The following is a 17,076-nucleotide window of genomic DNA, read 5'->3' on the forward strand; positions in this document are numbered from 1 at the left end:
TATATGTATGGATGTTTTATGTATGTACATAAGTTGTATGTATTTTGTGATTTTTGTTGCTTTACCTTTTTCTGTGGGTTTTCATTGCAAACAATATTATACAAAAGACTTGAGTACTTAATAGTACTTAATGGATATCAGTGTGCGCACAGTTGGCAAGTAGATGCGCTGCGACGCTTGTCCTTGTCCGAGCTTAGCTCTCCTTCTTCTGATGCTATTGTTGCAGTTTTGTTGTTTTATTTTATTTTATTTAGTGATTTTTATTTTATGCTTTGCTTGCTGCGTCCACTGTTGTTGTGAGTGTTTTACAAAAAATGCACAAATGACAATTGCTCATAATTGTCGGTACGCGTACTTGAAGAGTTTGTATGTTTGAAATGCTGCACGCATTTAGTATTTCTACTAGGTTGTCTATATCCGTGCATTTCACGCAGCTGTTGCTAACGCCCACTGCCTCCTCAATCCTCAATCGCTATCTCCGCTTTGCTATACTAGTTCTTCCCTTTTACTAAATCTCTACGAATCACAAATTGACAAGTATTTCTTTTTCTATATTTTTATTTTTCACCACGTCTATTTATTTATATTTTATTGTCATATTTATGAAATATTTTTGCTACGCTTGCCGCATATCCTATTACATTATCTTGCTTTACGTTTTCTGTTTTCCGCTTACACACGCATCTAGTTGCAACAGCAGTGGCTTAGCTCTGTGCTACGTGACGCATCGACCCACAGTGGGTTACTATTTCCAGCAAGTCACTACTGTTGGGGAGTGTAACCATTTTAATGTACTCATATTCGTGACTATGTATGTATGTATGTATTTACGTGCACGACTACTTATTATCAACTTATCTTTATTTAATGCTCATTAAAGTCATAATTTTAAAGTTAATCTGTGATGATCAGCATGTAGATACATACATATATGTTTTTCAGAACAATATTAGCTATCTAATTCTTTCTGGTTTTTGGGCATACCTGGCGTATGAGTAACCTACAAATGTCGGATTTAATTTATATATTCATTTTGGTAACCTCCCACTTGCGAACACTATACGGCAGTTCGACCAGGTCTCAACTGCAATGCTCAAACATAGGGATTGTGTCAAAGCCAATGATTTCAAAAAAGTAAAATTTTGAAAAAAAAAAAAAAATTGAGCTGTTCTGAATAGGTTTTCAATAGTTCTAGAGCTCCTAAAAAGGAAAGAAAAGGTTCTGTAAAATTACGCCGAAAAAACTTTTTTTTCTCAAAATAGTAGAAAAAATTAAGTTTTGAAAAAAAAAAACTTAAACTATTCTGAGTAGCTTTTCAATAGTTCAATAGTTCCTGAAACGTATAAAATTACGCAGAAAAAAAAACATTTATTTTAATAACAAGTCAAAAAAGGAAATTTTTTGAAAAAATATTAAAACTAAATCTGTTCTTAATGTTTCTAAAATACAACTAGCAATTGTCCGCCTAGCCTAGTGGTGCCTGATAAGAGCATTAGCGTTGGCCAATGCAAAATTATTATGGTAAGGTAAAAATTTTTAATTTAAGTTGGAACGACTAAAGAGCAGAACTCTCACAATATAACAGAGCTCTGATACAATACCGCTAACTTAGAGTGCAAAGTTGCTAAGTCCCAATTCAAAAATTGTACAGTAGAGCCATTTTCTTCAAGTATTTCGCAAAACATTGAATATGACATTCCGCCTGTTTAAAGTAAAGCAAAACTACATAAGAATCAGAGGGATTCGATCTTTATTAAAAGATTTCGAACTTTCTTTTCATTGAATATAAACGAGAAAATATAAAGTAAGGACCTGAACCCTTTTCGAAACGATGCATTTTGAATTTATCTAGCCTTCTGTATTAAAATATGCGTTTTCGTTCAATGCATAAATGTGTTGTGTGATCTGTTAAATATCGTCCAACTGGATTTTCTTGGAAGGATGTGATCGAATATTTTCTTACTAATTCGTCACTTTTGCAAAACGTCTTAATATGCAGGCGTCTAAGCACCTATATATATTTTTTAGATTCCATAAATCTGAGCTATCTCAATCAGAGTTATTCGGCATAAGGTAAGGGAATTTTAATTGCCTGTGAGCGACGGTAAAGTTTTGAGGTCTGTCTGACTCTCACAGAAAATAAAGACTAGTTTGGTCTCTCTAGGGCTCTGAGCGAGATTCCATGCAGCCTCCTGACTAGATAAATATTAAAGTTTTGAAATATCACAGCTAAACGGCCGAACGCGCAAACTTAATTTTGGATTCTAGATTTCGATGGCGTTTTTAGAAAAGCCGTATTTAAAAATAAAAAATAACAGATTTTTGCAATTTTTTTCTGTTTCTTGAGAACCCGTTCTTTTCGAAAAAACGAGCTACTACCGAAGAAAATTGATGGATAAATAAAACAGTGGTATACAGTCAAACGAACCTTTTTCCAAAATTTAAAATGATATACAAAAGGACAGATGAAACGGCACATAAATATTTGCCGTTATAAGAAGTGTATTTATATGTTAGACTTAACATATTCTCCTTGTCAAACATCTTAATTGTATGATAAAATCTCAAAAACTTCTCTAAATTATTAAACGCGGATATGTGGGCTGAGAAAATGTTACTCATACGCCATGTACCACGAGTATGTATGCCATGTGAAAATGTCGGCCTTTCTGCTCATATTTCATAAAAAAAATGAATGCGCATTTTCAATTGCCTATTCACCATTTCTATTATTTATCCACCGATTTTTCGATAGTACCTTGAAAAATATTAATTTTTCGCCCCCTGCTAAAAGTTCATATTTTGAAATAAAATTTCCACACTGAATATCGCAAAATTTTGATGGGACATGGATTCTCTGAAAACGGCAACGTAATCTATAGGCCAAAATTAATACCACTAGGCACTGAAATGACGAAAATAAAAAAACTTTTTTCTGTACAATTGTCCCATCCGTTATAAGGGGATACCCCAGTTTTAATTGTAATTTATATTTATTACTGCATTCAATTTCATACCTGCATATGAAATAAAAAGATTAAAATTTATTTTTTTTTTTCTTTCTACTTTCAGGTATGTATGAAACTCACGTACAGTAAATTAATCTCTGAACTTTGAACTGTAAAAGTTTACCCCAATTATGCCAGTCTATGCGGCTGACGGTTTAAATTTAGTCACCAAAGTCGTCGGGTAAGTGTGGTATCAAATTCAAAAATAAAAATTCATACAAAACACTTATGGGAAAATTGTGCTTACCTTTTTGCAGCAACAACTCTTGCTCAACCGCCCACAACAACGCACATTCAGCATAGCATTAAAACATTTTCAAAGGTCTCAATAACACACACAGTGGCTCATACAAACAAAACAGAAAACACAAATTGCTTCAGTTGCTCAACATACTCGTAGTTGGTTAGTTTTTTTTATAATATTTTTTGACTCAAACTTTCGTGCTTTTTTGGTGTTTCATTTTCGTATATATTTTTAATTGTGTTGAAAGAGAAAAAAAAAATTTATCAAATCGTAACGTGCTTAAAAACCGCTGCAAGTGTGAGTAGGGACCTACATGTATTTTCATGAGAGTGTGAGTTGCGGTAAAAGAAACCACAAATTACTCTGAAAGTTGTTGCATGTCTGTCATGAAAGTTGATAATTTTTCAATATGGAGTCGATGAAGGAATACACTGATACATATGTACATATATAGGTATGGACGTAGACATATTTTTGTATTCATACTATAAAGGTTTATTAAAAACGTATGAATAACTGCAGCATAATCATCGTCACGTGCTGATATGAACAACATTATTTACTTACATACAAATGTATGTATATTGCAGCAAAGTTCTGAGTTCATATAGAAGAAAAAAAAATAGAAACATTTAAATTTTTTAAATTTGTAAATTCCGAAATCACGTTCATTGCAAAAGTTCCAAAATCTGCCAGTAATTTCTACAATACTTGGTTGAAGATAAATGAGTTCGTCCAGGTCAGCTAGGGAACAGATTACCTAGAAGGGATGAACGATCGCCTTTCTAGAGTAGTGTCTGAGGTCTACATGCAGGCTTGGGCTCCAAAGGCAGTCCAATGGCAGGCCAAACCCCCATTCTTGGTGTCCAAACCTTGGCACTTTTAGGAAACGGGTGAGAGAAAATGTTGAACTAGCAAATCTACTTACACGAAGCAAAGTTGGTAGGCACCGCTCGACACAATGTCGTTAGACCATGTTGGACTTGAGAATGAAGAATTCAGATTGAGGGTTTTCTTGGATGTAGTTGGTGACCTTAGCATTGTCTCAAAGCAAATCATTTTAGATGAAGTAATGTCAACAGGTGCTCACTCTGCGATTTCGAACTGGAGACCACTAGGCCAGTCAACAGAGGCACTAAACTTGGTGCTTATTCAGGTGACGTCTCCGCCATAGTAAGCTGGAAATTGTGGCAGCAATGTAGCAGAAAACAAATCTTGAAACAGTAGAGAAATTATATATTTTTCATCAGCATCACAGGGTCACTTATTCCGAACCGATGATGGTCAACAAAAATGCCTTCATAACTGCTGCCAGGCTTTACAGCGCAATTCTGGCAACTGTCTTCCAACTCACCACAGTCAATTCTGGCAACTATCCCGAAATCCCTTTTCTGTCTTTCGAAGGACTAATTGAAAGATCTGCTAACGAGGAAAATATTCACGTTATTCTGTTCCCCTTTTTCCAAAAAGTTTTGTCAAAATCAAATAAATGACTAACAGCAAATAAAATTTAAAACAGGAGAAAAATAATATAAATAGGAGAAAATAAATAACGTACATTTCTAAAGATTTAATGAAATTTAAAAGTTATAGTTTTCTTTCTAGAACAGTAAAATTTCAACGAAAGCTAAAGTAAAAAAGAAGCAAATTATATTTAAAAGAAAAGCTAATAAAATAAGTTGCAAAAATTAAAAAAAAAAAATCTTTTTAAAACAGTAAAATCTAAAAACTAAAATAAAGTGAAACTAAAAAATAAATTAGATTTCTTAAAACTGAATTCATAAAAAGAAAATAAATGATTAAGAAATATAGTTTAAAAAAACTAAAAAACACGCTTTTAAAGCATATCAAACTAAAAAGTAAAAAATAATTCTTAATATAAGTTGAAAATAATAATGAACCAAAAATACTAGTATTATTGTGAAAAATCGTGGGGCGCTCTTTGCCATATTTTTCGTTTATCGAGCAACCCACACTTTTTCACAATAATTATTATTTTCAACTTATATCAATCATTATTATTTTCAACTTATATTAAGAATTATTTTTTACTTTTTAGCTTGATATGCTTTAAAAGCGTGTTTTTTAGTTTTTTTAAACTATATTTATTTTTAATTTTTTAGTTCGATTTATTGTTAAAAATAAAATTTTTTCTAAATGCTCGAGTGATCGAGCCGGAAAGTAAGTAGACGGTACGCATGCGCAGACAGCGTGGTTGTCTTACTTGCTCTCACACAGAGACTGATTCTTGATAAGTGTACAAAGTTTGAATTAAATCTGTCCGTTTAAAGTGGGTCAAAATCTAGTCCAAAGGAGTCGGTTACAAACATACATACATACAAACATATAGGTGAAGCTAATAAAAGGGTGTTAAAAAAAAAAAATAAATCACATAATTTACCAAAAAGTAAATGAAATAAAAAAGTGCATATGTTTATTTTTAAACCAATAAAATCTAAAAGCTAAAAAGTATAATTTAAAATAAATTAAAAAATTAAGTTTCCAAAATTAAAAAAAAAAAATTATAATTTAAAAATGCAAACAAATATAAAGAAATTTTTAGCAAAATAAGTTTCCAAAAACTAAAAGGAAATTAAAAAGGAAAAAATACATAAAATAAGTTTATAAAAAGTAATGATATTAAATAAATAATATATTTTTTTTAAACAATAAAAGCTAAGAATTAAAGCTAGTGAAAGTTAGAACAGAAAAAATTAAAAAATTATAAAAATCGAATAAATATGTTTTTCAAAGTTAAATGAAATAAAAAAATATATATTTATTTTCAAACCAAAAACTTTAGATATTGAAAAAAAAAATTAAATAAAAAATTAAATAAGTTGCTAAAAATCAAATATATATAATAAAAAAAGAACATTTTCAAATGAAATAATCTAAAAACTAAAAGAAAAAAAATTAACAAAATAATTTACAGAAAATGAAAACAGTGAAATCTTAAAACTAATAAAAAAATAAATAAAAAGTGAAAAGGATGGGTAAAAAAATATGCTGCCCGAGTTTTCAAACCCTTGATCTCTCGAATAGCACGCCAAAGGTATTTTGCCTGAAATATGTACATATGTCTTTCACTTCTACTATTGCTGGGCTTGCTTGTCACCACCTGTCGCGTCTGGCGAAAGGACTGTTATCAGGTTAGTCCCCATTAAAAATAGATTACTATCACTATAACTGAAAACCGGTTAAATACCTTGCTTTTAATACTTATGTATAGAGCACGAAAAGGCAAGCTTCATCAGTTACGAAAAAAGTAATGCAAAGTTACCAAAAGCTAAATGTATTTAGTATTAAAGATTGAAAACTTGTGTAACGAGTTTTTTCTTGTATGAAAAAAATTAAAAATGTCTTGATATAAATTATTCCGCACAACTTTGTGTAAAAATTCAAAAAAAAAATGAAATAAAATAAAATGCATAAGTATGTATGTATGAATGTATGTGCATACGTATATCTTGGGCGCTTACCTTACTTTTCCAATAAACGAAATTTCTGTCAATAATAAATTTAAAGAAAAATTGCGCTCACATAAATATGTATGTACGAATATACACACACCCACACAAAACACTTGTATATGTACACAAGAAGACATTCTCTACTTTTGAACTTCTGAAGACGGACATAAAGTCAGACGCTTCGCAGTAAGTCTACAACCACGTTGCTGAGTTGCGGCACGTACGTTGCGGCAGCAAGGGATATGTGAAATTCAAACTTAATATTTATGTATGCATGTGTGCAGCAGCTTCTGGCTTCTGTGGGTTGTTCGTTAAAGTCTGGCGAATGTATGAACGTGCAGAGCAAATAAAGTTGTAAGCGATAAGCGCGACATGACGGCAAACATGCCGAAATGGAAATTAAACAGGTGCGGTTAGCGGGGGTTAGCACAAAGGGAAAAATTACAGATGAGTTTTTCAAGAATTTTTTCTCGCATATTTTTTTTATTTTAATTATATATATGGCGCACATGCGGTTTAATCCTCAGAAACAAGATATTAAATTTTTTTTGAGACTTTATCTTAAGAGATTTTTAATGGGCTAATATCGGCGATACACATTAAATTGACTTCGAAAGGCGGAGAGAAGCACACGTTTTGGCTTTAAGCTGTCACACAGCGGTCTGAATGGAGAATCTAGCGGGACGAAACTATTTGAATTTGGAAATTCCTGTAAATCCATGAGTGGAGGGACCTTAATACTAGACATTCCTAAGAAATCATATTTGGTCTTAGTGCCGTTTTGAATATTTTAAATGAATTGCAATAAAAGCTAAAAGATACAAAAAAAAAAAGTATTACAAATCTTAAAAAAAAAAAAAATTAATAAGAAAAACTGACGATGAAATTATACCAGGTGAATTAATAAGACGTAAAGAAATATTTTTGTTGATTTCAAACTATCTTATTTGAAAATTTGCCTTTAAAACTTCTTATAAGATATCAGAATAACAGAAAATAAAACGAGAAAGCTGTTTTATTACTTCACCGCCACGTGAAAAGCTTACAAAAAAAATCTAAAAACTAAAATAACAAATGAAGCTTCCAAAACGTGAAACCTTCTCGTGGATAGCTCTGAAAATTGCAAATATTTACCAAAGGTTGTTGGCTAATGACAGATATGTATATGAGGGTCCAGTTATCCTAAACTGAATCGGTCGCCATGTTGTATTTAAAAAAAAAATCTGAGTAAATATTCAAAATCGTTCACCTATACCATTTCTATGAGAAGTTGTTTTTTCCCCATAGAAAATACACGTAAAACATCGGGCGCTTTAAGCGACCGTTAAATATTTTTTGATTTCAACAAAGCACGCCAGCCGTTTCTTTTTGGTGCGAACTGACGCCAATTGGATATGCCAAGTGAAGCCAAGTCTTTCTCTCAAACACTCCAACAGCCGCCTCATCGGATGTTGTCATTGTCCATGCTTTTGCACCATATAACAGCACGGGCATGATGAGTGACTTAAAGAGTGTGGTTTTCGTACGTCGAGAGAGAACTTTACTCCTGAATTGCCTACTCAGTTCAAAGTAGTACTTGTTGGCTGGAGTGATTCTGCGTTGGATTCACATGGTGACATTATTATCGTTGTTAATGCTGGTTCCCAAGTAAATTAGTCGAAAAGTATAGCTGTCAATAGTGACGTGGGTGCCAAGGCGATATTCGATTTAATCGATTTAAAAACGACATCTCTACAACATACTAGCGCGCTACAACCTGTAGGTTGGCCTTATGGTGTATGTACATTAAAGTAGTCCAAAAATGTATGTAAAAGAAATAAGGTCGGATTTTTAATGCCGCCACCCCCTAGGGTGTTCTATATCGAAAAAATATATAATCTGTATAATATAATATATAATCAAAATAAAAAAATAGGGAGTGCTCAAAGCGCTAAAAGTTTTCCATGTATTTTATAAGGGGGAAAACTTTTCGTAGATATAGTGGAGAATTCTTGAAAATCAACAGTTTTCTATGGGAAAACTTTTCTTATCTTCAGGAGATTCCCAGTAATAATACGCAATTGTCTCTTCAACCATTTTTTCCTAGTAACCTAGTAACCCCAGGAAAATGCAATGGGAAAATCTTTAATCGTAAAAAATAGTTAAATAAACAATTTGATATTAATACTGGAAGTCTCCTGAAGAGAACCACAGTTTTCCGATTGAAAAGTATTGATTTTTAAGAGTTTTATACCATTTCTACGAAAAATGGTTTTTTCTCCATATAAAATACATGGAAAACTTTGAGCACCCCCTAAATATTTTTTGATTTAAAAATAAAAAAATAGGGGTATATTTTTTTCGATATAGAACAAGCCTAGGGTGTGCGGGCTTTAAAATTCCAACTTAATTTTTTTGGACCACTCTAATGTACATTCGTATCACAAGTTTAGAATATAATAAGTCATCATGGTATAAAAGCTACCTACAAAATGTAAGTTTATTTTTATACTGAAATAACCGATTTAACTGAAGTTACATTTTTAAATAAAATTTATTATTTTCGGTGGTATAATTTCCTTCCTTTTTTTGTTAAATTTGAAATCATAACATTAAACCGAACCTCACATGAGCGGAGCTGCGGTCGAAAGCTGGGAGATATATACATACAACATATTCACTAGGGTGATCCTTAAAAAATCAAATGAACGATTTTTTCAGTCTGATCTGCTCAATCTGTAATACCACGGTCACGGATATATCTCGTATACATTTTGGTTCCGATTGGAGTCGATTAAGACGCCTTTGTAGGGTAATCTCAATTTGACCCTTCTGCGACACGCCTTAACTGGCATCTTATGCGACATCTTCGACTATAGTAGAATCGACCTAGCGGTTGAGGCTTAGCAAGTATGAAGTAAAATTTGCTTCCTACATTTAAGGACCACCCTAATATACATATGTACAGTTGCAGAATTTACACAGCCTTCTAGTATTAGTTTGTTTTTTACATTCTCCCGCTTTTTCCCAAATCCTTGCAGCATCGCTTTAACAAGCTTTTACCTCGTTACGTTGCTAGTTTATGGCCTTCATTCTTCTTTCGAAACGCATTTTTCTTGCTTTCAAAATATATTATATGCATTTTATAACCACTTAAATATTGCCATAAATATCTCTGAGCTGAAAATATAGCATGAATAACGTTTAAAAATCGCTGCATCGAAATGCAGGCGTACGCTAAAGGCAGGCACACAAGCTCAATAACGGCAGGCATACAGCTAACAATTGCCATCAATCTTGCATTGCTAGCGAATCACTCATACGCAATGGGGCAACGACGAAGACACCGGCACCGGAACAGAAAGATAACTCATAGCTTTAACAATCTATGCAGAGCTTGTTGTAATGGCAATAGATCAAAGCGTTATATGGCACGTTGCAGTTATGCATTTCAAGAGCATACACAAATGCTTATACAGATACACACATACATACATACATGCATGCATGCATAAATATTCGCCGGCAAACGCCACAATCGCATGTAGACCGCATTCCTAAACCAAAGGATGTATTGCATATATGCGAGCGTGTTCACGCTGGTTTTACTTTGCCCAAGTTGAGTTGCGTGGGCTGTGCAAGCAAGCAGGCGAATAGTCAGCTCTTACACTAACACTTGCAAAAAACTGTATCACAAAGTGAGCGGTAAAAAGTGTTTTGCAATCTAGCGTATTGGAACAAAAAAATTGAGTTAGCGTTAGTACGAAGAAATGGGCAACAAAACTGCAGTTGCAAAAAACTAGCTGGAATGCCATAACACATCAGCAATCAAAAACTGGGATTTATGAATTCGCTAGTTTGCTTTGTTGTTTTACTTTTTTCTTTTTGAATTTTTTACCTTGGCTTCTACGCTTCGAGCCGAGTGGTTAGACGTGTGCAGTACCACTGCAGTATAGGTTCTAGGTTCGATGCCTGATTCAAGCAACATCTAAAATTAGAAAAAGTTTTTTTGTAACAGTGGTCGCCCCTTAGCAAAAATTCGAGTGTATTTCTGTGTCGTGAAAAAGGTTCTCATAAAAGAACCGAGTGGTTAGACGTGTGCACTACCACTGCACCTAGGTCCTAGGTTCGATGCCTGGTTCAAGCAACATCTAAAATTAGAAAAGGTTTTTTTGTAACAGTGGTCGCCCCTTGGCAAAAATTCGAGTGTATTTCTGTGTCATGAAAAAGGTTCTCATAAAAGCATTTGCAGTTCGGAGGCGGCGTAAAATTATAGATCCCTCCCTTTGTTTTAAGACCTCAGGACGCACACCAAAAATTTGTGAGCAGAAGCTCGGCCAAAGACTTAGAAAAAAAGTTTAAGCGCCAAATATTTTCGACATGGCCTTCTTGTGATAGCCAACTCGCTGAGCTGGCGGCCTGTGTCTGTGGTAACTGTGCGCTGTTGCACAATCGCAATGCGCATACGCCTCAATGTATGCAATGTAATGTAATGTATTTATCAATCAGCGACTACCTACTCGGTATGCATTCCATTTGGCTCAATCGGAAAGCCAGGAAACTGGCTGCCTGTGTCTTGTTAAAAAATTTGCCACGCGTACTGCTGTAGTTTGTTTGAATGCTTTATTTTTGAGTGCTTGTTTTAACTTTTTTTCTGCTTCTCACTCGTTTATTCATATCTTTCTGCTGTTGTTATTTGCAGAATTTATCATTTTCTTCTTGCTGAAAGTGCTTGCATTCGTAGGGGTAGATGTACCTATACACATATGTACATACATATGTACAAATGATATGTGTGTATGTGTGCTATATTTGTGCGTGGAAAACGTCTGATAAATTGGATTTTTTATCAGTTTCGCTTTGCGCTGAAACTTGTTTGATTTCTTATGTTTTTTTTTTTACTGAAGCATTCTTTTAAGCATATACGATTTAAAAGCAATTTGTGTACTACATATTAAATTCCTTGCTTGTTTCGTAACTATTTTTCAAACGACCCCGCAAACATACACTGAGCGTTCAAAGTGTACTCGTAAAAGTTGTAATTATAGTGCTTATCATAACTATACGACCCCACATACGAAGTTTGACCTGGATTTATATGGGTTTTGCTATAAGAATGAGCTTTGTTTTTATAAAAAACAGTAACTAAAATTAAATCTATATCTATGATAATAATAATAGATTGGCGCTTACACATATGTTAGTGTTTGGACGAGTTTCTCTTCTATATCTATACTAATTATATAAAACGAAGTCCCTTTTTTGTAACAGGTAATCTCGCGAACCATAGGCCAAACATAGGCCAAACAAATTTACTGTAGGTAGGTAGGTGAACAAAGGACCGACCTATTCGAAAAAAAACTTATTATGGGCCGATTTGCTTAAAATTAGGTACGTGCGAAGTTTCTTCCCTAGATTAGCATATATGATCCCTTTTCCCCTGTAAGTGGACCAAAGACGTAAGTAGATTTTTGCCTAGATTAACATATATGATCCCTTTTTTCGGTAAGTGGACCCGGGACCGATCTATTCGAAAACATGCTATTTATGGTACGATTTGCTTGAAATTTTCGTACGTAGGTAGGTTTTTTCCTAGACTAGCACAAATGATCCTTTTTTCTGATAGGTGGACAAGATGGGGATCTATTCCAAAAAATCTTCGTTATGGTCCGATTTGTTTGAAATTTGGCACGTAGGTTGCTTATTGCCTGAATTAACCTGCGTTATTAGCTTTTCAGAATTCGCTAGTCCGTTTTTGGTCATAAGAGGGTCACGTCAGCGTTCGTTTGCTGCCTGTAGTTTAAATGTGGCCATTGTCATACCTACCATGAATTTTCCCCAGAACGATGGAGGCCGTCTTATCACTCTTGGCCAATTCGTCGGCTTTGCAGTTTCCCCCAGTATGTATCTCGGTGTCCTGACACCTACATATACTATGAGTTCCGGGCTACTTGACTGTTTTCCCTCAACAAAAAATCAACATGTTCAAAAAACCTATGGCCAAATGTAGTAAAAAATAATTAATTTTTCTCTCTTACGGCAAGATTTTTTAATTTAAAAACTTCAGTACAATGTAGAATAAGAATACGGGTATCAACCAAAGGAAAGAAGAATTTTTGTAGAATTTAATTAAACATTTAATTTTTCTTTATAACAAGGACGAATAGATATTGAAAAAGCCATTATCGTTATATTTATTTATTATGCTTATAAAGATAGAATAACGTGTATATATCAGTCTTTAACATGTAGTTTATCTGAAATAAATATTTCAAGGAAAATTTCACTTTTAATTGATACCCATATTCTTATTCTACATTAACCTAAATTTTTTAAAATAATTGATTGCATTAATCATTTCTTTGAAATCTCAAAGTTCTTTAAACAACCCTGACGTCAGAGAGAAAACTAAAAACGCAGGTTGCCTGTTTTTCTTGCCAGCCTCTGTCCACGTAGGCATTCTGGGGCTGTTCGAGACGCTAATTTTCAAGTCTCGCTAAGATTTAAGTTCAAAAATCAAAACTTGCATCAAATAATGTATTCTTACTTCTCCCAAATTTCTATGGAAAAATAGTTTCCCGGCGCCATTGAAGCCATTAACAACAATTTAGATTTTTATTTTATTTTATTTTTCTATCGAGTGTTTAGAATTTGTACATTTAACTTTCAACGTTCGCCAAGCTTATTGCACGAAACTATTACCAACGATGCTGCTTGCTAACGCAATATTCCATGAAATGAAAACAAAAGCAAAACAATTTCAGTTTGAAGTTTTTGGTGAATTGTTGTGTTTTTTGTTTTTTTTTTTTTGCCTTCTGCTTTAGTTGCTGTTACGGATTGTCAGCGCTGTTGTGGCCGATCGTTACACGCATTTTGTTGTTGATGCCACTATTTGTTGACAATATTTTTTACCATAAATATGTATGCATACATACATATGTACATAGTATTTGTTTGCGTGTTTGTACAGTCGTACACATTAGACTGGTAAAAAAAAATTTCCCGAGCCAGGGTTTGCGGCACCTTCCAAAATTTTTCCTCTTGCCGACGGAGGTGTTGATACCCAACTTTATGTTTCTAAGTATAAATTTAGAGGATGTTGCTCATGTTGCTCATATTTTACTCTAGAAGTGTTTTTTACATATCGATGTCTGAGTGGAAGATCGACCTATCTCGGCAGCCAGTTCGAAAACGACCTATCTTAGAAAACTTTTTTTTATCGAAAAAAATATCACAAGCTTCAGTTGTCATGGCAACAGTAGGATTTTATAAAAATCGCCAATATTTTTGCCAGTTTCACAGCGATCCTGTAGCGCAATTCAAGGTCATTGTGCACCCTGTATTGGTTACAGTAGAAAAATGAAAGCTGGTATGGATATTACAAATATCAAAAGAAAAAAAAAAAACTGAGGGAGTGCACCGTTTTCTAGGATGAATTTTTGTTTTTACCATACAAAAATTGGACCACTCTAATGCACATGCATATACGTTGGTGTGTATGTATGTATGTGTAAGCGCGCGAATTTCGACCTTATTTTATTTGCTTGTATTAAAAAGTTTTCGGAATCTCTACCTAAAATGGCAGGAATGGCGCATACGAGCAATTGCTGCTGCATTGTTGTTTTCATTCTGCATTGCATATTCGCTGCGCTTTGTAGCTTTTGTTTTTATTTCAATGCGTTTGTATATTGTTTCTTGGTAAGAGTGCTGCTCTGATATTGTTGCAGCCTAACTGTTGGATATCTCTTTGCTTTCTACGCATGCGGAGAATGTCGAAAACAGCGAATAAATAGTAAAAGTTGTTAAACAAAATGAAAAGTCAGAGGTGCAATCTAAGAAAAGCAGAGAATTGCTTGTTAAGCGATTACGAATAAAGGCGAACAGCTCGCGGAGGATGTAGGAAAGAGCAGTTTACATAAGTCAATCAAAATGCGAACGTCCACAGATGTATACACATATGTGCATACATTAGGCCAAGTAAAAAAAATCCTGCAATCCTGCCGGAAACTGACTAAAATTTTCGTATTTTATGTACTCCTCTTAGGTCCATATAATTTTCATTGATTATACGCCACTCAAATTACTATTTAAGATTTTTTTGATCCCTAAATGCTTTTTGTAATAACTAGATTTTACCGAAACAGGGCAGGCTAAATAAATCCGATTAAAAAAGGATAATTTAGGAATTTAAAAGATCTGAGTCTGCATGGCGTATTATCATTGTATCTGTGAGGGGCATGCGTAAATGCTTTTGTATTTAGAGTTTGTGTGTACTAAATGCTCAAACACTTAGTATCTGGAAATGTCTAACTATTCAAGTAAAAACGACTTGGGTATTTACGAAAAAATGTATATATTTGGCAGGCGCTAAATACTCTGGTCCAAATTATTCAGGTACTTTGGAGATGCAAAATACTTTCACTCAAGTCCCATGGTACAAATTTAGTCGATGGCCAAATACTTTTACTTTATTATTTAAGAGAAATTTAAGCAAATGAGCACCTACCTTACAGTCCATTCAACTTACCTTGCCACAAATCACTTCACCTCAGCTCAAAACAACTCACCGCACATGATCCTAGCACACCTATATTGACTAAAACGCATTTCACCACAACTGAACTCATCACACTCGTACTCACCAGACCTCCATTTGGGAACTATTTCGGTATTTTGCAGATTCGCGGAACTGGATTAGGACTTTCAAGACTATTTCGGTGTTCCCTCGACTATTTCGGGATTTCGAGACTTCTTCGGGATTCCCGGGTCGATTTCGTAATTTTCAAGACTATTTAGGAATTTTCATGCATTTGTCGATGTTGATATCGAAAAAATTATAGAGGGCATTTCTTGAAGGATCATTACCGTATCCAGCACTAAAATTTGCGCTAGTTTCCCGTCGCATTGCAGAGTTTTTATTTATTTTTGGCTTGGTCTAATGTACAAACTTATGTATCGAAAAATTCACTAGCAGACCTTTTCTTAAATACCTTTGAAGCGCATTAATAGCTACAAAATGCAACATGAGTGCAAACATCAACCATGCAATACAACAACAGCGACAGCAACAAGACAGTATTATGCTCTTGCACCAGCATCATGACATGTCTTGACAACCAACAGGAAGTTGTAGAAATAGATGAAAATAATAAGAACCAAAAAAAAAAAAACAGGATAATACAATAAGCTGCAATGCACTGAGAGTGAAATGTGAATTGCTTTTGGGCTTTGGCAGGATATTACTTGCAAACACCCAAGTCTGCATGCTAACAACTCAAGCAAGCGGATGTGAGTAAAAGAGGAAAAATATATAAATAAACATTGCATAGCTTAGGGAGGCTGACTTTTATGTTCTCACATGCATATCTATTGTATGCTCGCATATATGCACATATGTACATACATACTCGTATATCGATATATAAGTACACACATGCGTGTATGCTTCAAGTGCAATTTGTGCAAAGTAAAAATTTTATGCCAACTACAGCTGCGGCAATAACAACTTTTACTGCGAAACATCTACTAAGCTGCGCTTTCTTGCATCACGCTCTCCCTATCTATCTCTCTCTACTTGTTCCATAAACAATCGTTAAATGCAACCAACGCCTGTGCCATAACAAAAACATGTTGCTCCTAAAGTAAATTGGTTGGATGATTGAATGGCTGCCGGTTCAAGTTGACAAAGTTTTGATGATTTGTTGATTGTTTGCCCGGAGATGTGCGAGGACGTGCAAGTTCCGATTAAAGTGGATAAAGTTATCAGTAGATTTAGATGGAAATTGGAAGATCATATGTGCAGAAGAGTTTCGGAGAACAATATGTAAAAGGCTAATTTGCTAATTGAAAAAAAAAAGTTCGGCGGAAGGCGGAGAACAGTTAAATCAATTGTGTTGCAGCAAATGATGACGAAGAAAATGAAATAAAAAGAACTGGATGAGTACTTAGCCAATCGGAATTTACAAGTTATTTTTTTCATGATTTTATCTTCGAAATAAAAAAGCGGACATCGATCATATTCACAACTATAAAATGCTGTATAGAGACAGCGAGCAAAAAAATAAAAATCATTGCTATTTAGTATTCTAAGCAAGTTTTAAAAATTACCCAAAACTGTGTTTTTCCTCACATAGTTTTCAGCTCTAACTGGCGGCTTCCCGAAAGCAATATAAGTGAAAATTAATTATTTTTCTGCCAGTTTTCATATTAAATTCAAAAAAATAATAATAATTTATCACTTAAATTGCTTTCGTTAAACTGGCCATAAACTAGCATTTAAAAAGGTAGTTTTAATGGAAACTTAGATATCACATTTTGAACCGTGTATGAATTTGTGCATGCCACTTATTGATTCGACCTTAAGTTTTATGTT

At 34.0% G+C, this 17,076-nt stretch overlaps 1 protein-coding gene across 1 annotated transcript in view; it reads left to right on the plus strand.

The window, feature by feature from the left end:
• The window catches only part of LOC118745368 (sortilin-related receptor-like), a 994,510-nt gene that overhangs the window by 420,673 nt on the left and 556,761 nt on the right, over positions 1–17,076 (plus strand). The window lies entirely within an intron of this gene.

Source organism: Rhagoletis pomonella, unplaced genomic scaffold (genome assembly GCF_013731165.1).
Source record: "Rhagoletis pomonella isolate Grant_MI unplaced genomic scaffold, Rhpom_1.0 Rhpom_scaffold_00001, whole genome shotgun sequence".
In the NCBI taxonomy this organism is placed as follows: Eukaryota; Metazoa; Arthropoda; class Insecta; order Diptera; family Tephritidae; genus Rhagoletis; species Rhagoletis pomonella.